A 4,969-nucleotide genomic window follows, 5' to 3' on the forward strand; every position below is an offset into this window, starting at 1 on the left:
TTACCAGAGGCTCTTCTTGATGGTACATTGGGTCCCCTAGCATGTAAAGCCCCTGACACCCCTTGTTGTCATCCCTCAGGAGTCTCTCAAGAGCCTCTTGTTCTTTTACCATTGCCTCATCCAAAGAGAGTTTATTGCAATCCCTTCTTATGTGTCCTATCTCTCCACAGTAATAACATTTCCTGTCACTCAGTGGTGCCCCTGGTCTCTTGTTTGTATCCACCCATGGAGGTAGTATAGGTTTATCTTTGGGTGTTTCAAAGGAGGACTTTTGTCCATTTTCACTGATTCTCGATGGTTGTCCCTGCTGATCTCTTTACGCCTAGACTTTCCCTGGCTACAGCTACCATGATTCTAGCTTTAGCTTTAGTTTTCTTTTCTTCTCTCCTTAAATATATCCTTAAAGCTTCATTTAACAGTTCATTTATTCCCTTCTCCTGCCAGTCATCCATTTTCTCTAACTTTCTCCATATGTCCAGCCACGATTTTGTAACAAATTGCACTTTTAGAAGTACTTGGCCTTAAGAGCTATCAGGATCTATATTGGAATATAATTGGAAGTTCCTCTTTAATCTCTTAAGCCTAGTAGCTGGGGTTTCATCCTTTTCTTGCATGTTATCAAAAGCTAGTTTTGTGTTATTACTTCAGGGAACTGATTTCTTTATTCCTCTAACCATCAGGGTCCTATACTCTTCCATGTTCATTCTATCTTCCTCTTCATTAGAGTCCCACTCGGGGTCCTGTAAGGGTAATTTCTGGTCACTGGGATCTCCTGAATTATTTTCTCACTCCCACATCCGCATTCCTGTGTCCCTGATCATCCTCACTTCTTCAGCGCTGAATAAAATTTTAAAAATAGAGTTCAGCTCTCCCCAGGTGTAAATGTTAAGGCCTAGAAATAGATTTACTTGGTTCGATATTCCTACTGGATCCTCCACTAAGTTCCCTAACTCCTTTTCAAAGCCTCGAATTTCAGTGGCTGTTAATGGGGCATTCGCAAACACAAGTCCCCCACATATCCCACCCATGGGGACTTCTCTAAGAGGAAAAAGCTTCTCCACTTTAGATGTTTTAGATTGTGTATTACAGTAAGGTCCCTCCATGAGGTTACCCTTCTGGGAAGAAACAGGAGGAGTGGGGCTAGTTGACTCATACTAACTGGGTTAGAGATGGAGGTGCTCACCTCCCAGTTAGGAGGGAGTAATGGTATAGCAGTAGGTAAGGGGAAAGAGACTGAACCTGTAGGAAGGGACACTGGAGGTGGGGCTGGAGAGACAGTTGAAGAGGCTGAGGGGGAGACTGGAGAAATAACTGGATTAGAGGGAGGTGGGACAGTAGTGTTTGGAGCAGGTAAGGGAGTTGAGGTTAGGGTAGGAGTATTGACCATAGGAGTGTTAATTGGAGGTGGTAATGGGATCAGAGCAGCTGCTGATTCTGGGGATGGAGACGCCAGAGGTAAAAGGGGGGGATCTGGGAGAGGAGCCTGGGGCATTGCCAGGTAAATAGGAGGGAATGGAGAAGGAGGTAAGTAATCAAGGGGGTACCACTTAACACTAACCTCTTCTCTCCCCTCATTCTTTTCCTCCTGTTTTTGTAGTTTACAGACTTTTATAATATTGCCGGTGGTATCCCTCTGCCAACATGCAGCATATGTTAACTGCTCAAGATTGGGACTTTCTCAGGTTTTCAGGTGTTGGTTTAATTGGGAACACATCCATGGATCTCTTGTCACATACCATGGCCACTCCCCCTGCAGGTTTAACTTAGGCCAGACTTCGATACAATAGTGAATCATTTTCATTTTGTCTAAGCCTTTCGTGGCCTCCTGAATTTTGGGAATTCTGTCCATCCCTGTCCCAAAGACCAAAAGAGATGTTAGAAAATTATTAGGTTTGTTTGAGTATTGCAGATTATGGCTTGATCAGTATTAAATCACTAAAAGCGTTAAATTTCCATATGACAAATTGATAGACTCAGAGCCTGTAACCTGGACCTCAAATGACAAGGAACAACTTCGGAATCTGAAAACTAAATTGTCCTGTGTCCCTGTACTGAGCCTACAAGACCTTTAAAAGATTTTGACCTATTTGTAAACGTGGAAGAGGGGATAGCTTGTGGAGTCCTTACCCAGGACTTGGGAGGATGCAGGAAGCCAGTCGCATCTCTCTCCAAGTTACCAGATCCAGTAGCCAGAGGGTGGCCAGCCTGTGTGCAAGTGATAGAGGCAACAGCCACCCCAATAGAAGACACACAGAAACTAACCTGAAAGGGGAAGATTCATACACTACAAAATGTGAAAGATGTTTTAAGTCACAAGGCTCCTCAGGGGGTAACCGACGCCCAAATACTAAAGTATGAAGTCAACCTAATAAGTACCAAGGGCCTCCAATTATTCACTTCAAAATGTTTAAATCCAGCCCTGTTCCTCACGGGAGAGCCATTAAAAGACCTGGAACATGATTGTTTACAAATTATTGAAATGCAGACTAAAGTGCGAGAAGATTTAGAAGATAAGCCCCTCCCACATGGGAGAATTTTATTTACAGATGGACCATCACAAATGGTAGCCAGTAAACAGGTCTCAGGGTATGCAACCATAGATGGGCAGAATCTGCAAGCTGAGGAAAAAGGAAAGCTACCCTCAAATTGGTCTGCCCAGTGCTGTGAAATCTGTGCCCTGAAGAGAGGATTAGATTTACTAGAAAAAGATAAAGGAACAACCTATATCGACTCCTGGTACACATTTGGGATTGCCCATACATTCGAAAAATATGGGAAGAACAGGGGTACCTAAATTCTAAAGGCAAAAATTTAATACATGAAGAGCTAAGAAAATTAGCACTAGAGTCCCTAAGGAAACAAATTGAGATAGCCAAAGTTCACATAAAAGGACATCAAAAAGGGGACACCCTGAAAATAAAGGGAAATCGATTAGCTGATCAAGTAGTGAAAGAAGTAGCTTAGGAACAAGAAAGTCCAGTTAAAATTCTTAAGATAGAGGGAACATCTAGTAGGGAAAGGAAAGAGGAATAACCAATCTTTGACAAGAAAGAATTAAGAGAGTTAGAAAAAATGAGATCACAGCAAAAAGAAAATGGAGAATGGCGGACCCCTGATGGACAGCAAATTTTAAATAAAGCTCTAGCCTGAAAGGTGATGATGGACTTACACGAGTTGACCCATTGGGGAATACAAGGATTATGTGACCACTTTCCAAGGGATCATATGTGCATGGGAGTACGTACCATAGCAAAGGCAGTTACCAAGGGATGTTTAACTTGCCAACCAATTAATCAGAAAGTAATGAGAAGAGTACTATCTGATCTGGGGGAAGTGAGTTGGCCTTGTGGCCATTCCAAAATATGCAGGTAGACATCACAGAAATGTCCCCTGTTCAGGGATACAGACACTTATTAGTTACCGTGGATCACCTCACCCATTGGGTAGAGGCGTTCCTGACCAAAACAGAGACAGCCCAAGCAGCCACAAAAGCAATCCTTGAAAACATCATTCCCCGATATGGGTTGATAAATAATGTCGATTCTGACCGAGGTCCACATTTTACTGTCCAAGTTTTACAACAAGTTGTTGAAGCCCTGGGAATGAAATGGAGGTTGCACAGCCCATTGGCATCCCTGGAGCTCCAGAGGAGTAAAAAGAATGAATAAAACCATCCAAAACCTATTAACTAAATTAGTTACAGAAACCCAGATGAATTGGCTTAACTGTCTACCCTTAGGACTGTTACAAATTAGAACAAGGCCTCGATCAGGTATAAGAGTCTCACCGTATGAAATGATGTTTGGAATCCTCTTCTTGACAACCCCATATAGCACGGGAATTTATCCAGAAGGAGAGACAGCCACCCTAAAATATCTAAAGGCTATTGGAAGTACATTCGAAGATCTTAGGAGAAAGGGTTATCTCCCTCAAACCTCTCCCTTAGACACTAAGGGCCATAACATCAATCCAGGGGACTGGGTGTTAGTTAAATCATGGAACTCTGCACCTTTAACCCCTAAGTTTGAAGGCCCTTTTCAGGTCCTACTCACCAGCAATTCAGCCATATGGCCCAAGAGAAGGGGTGGACACATATAACCCAGATTAAAGGACCTGCACCACCTCCCACTGAAGAGTCAAAACCAACCACATCCCCTTCTAAGTCTTCTGATGAATGGATTGTGACTAATCACTCAGATGATCTAAAGCTAACCCTCCAAAGGAGACCTAAAGACTATTGGAGACTGTCTATAGTCAAAAACTTGTTAAGAACTGTTTAAATAATCAAAACTTGTTAAGAACTGTTAAAAATTGTAGTTAATGTTATTTATATTTTAATTTGAGTTTGAAAAGTAGATACTTTCCTGTTGCATTTATTATTAGTTAGTGATTAATAATGAATGTACAGGTTTTAGTTTGTGTTGGAGCCTTTGTTCATTTCCGCGTATATTGTAATTTTGTAGGATTAGGCATAAGAGTAAATACCTCGTTATTTGTTTGGAGTATTTTTTCTATCGTTTTGGATACCGAAAATTCTTAAAGTCATCTGACCATTGAGTTCAAGGTTTTTAGGTCATGTTTTCATGTGAAAAAGTTTAAATGCCCCAGTTAACTCCAATCTTAGTGTACAAAGCAATCTCCTATAAAATATCCATCAGGGCAAAAATAAATTAGTAAAGAAATGTCAAATGTGTTGACACTGAGAGAATTAAAAACTCTGTACTAAAACCAATGAGCTCTTCTGTAGGAGAAAAGCATAAGCAGGAGGCAAGGCTGGGTGAGTCTACAGTCCGCCTAAAAACAGCCACTCCAATCACTGGGTGCAGCTCTGTAGTTGTAGAGTTTAGGGGAAAGCCTCATACCAGACTCCTGGGAATGCTCTTACTGATCTAACTTGTTAACAACACGCTGGGAAATCAGAAGAGCCCATGTGCTCAATGTTACTACCCTCTTTACAGAGGGGAAGAAA

The sequence above is a fragment of the Melospiza melodia genome, unplaced genomic scaffold (assembly GCF_035770615.1).
Source record: "Melospiza melodia melodia isolate bMelMel2 unplaced genomic scaffold, bMelMel2.pri scaffold_18, whole genome shotgun sequence".
Lineage (NCBI taxonomy): Eukaryota > Metazoa > Chordata > Aves > Passeriformes > Passerellidae > Melospiza > Melospiza melodia.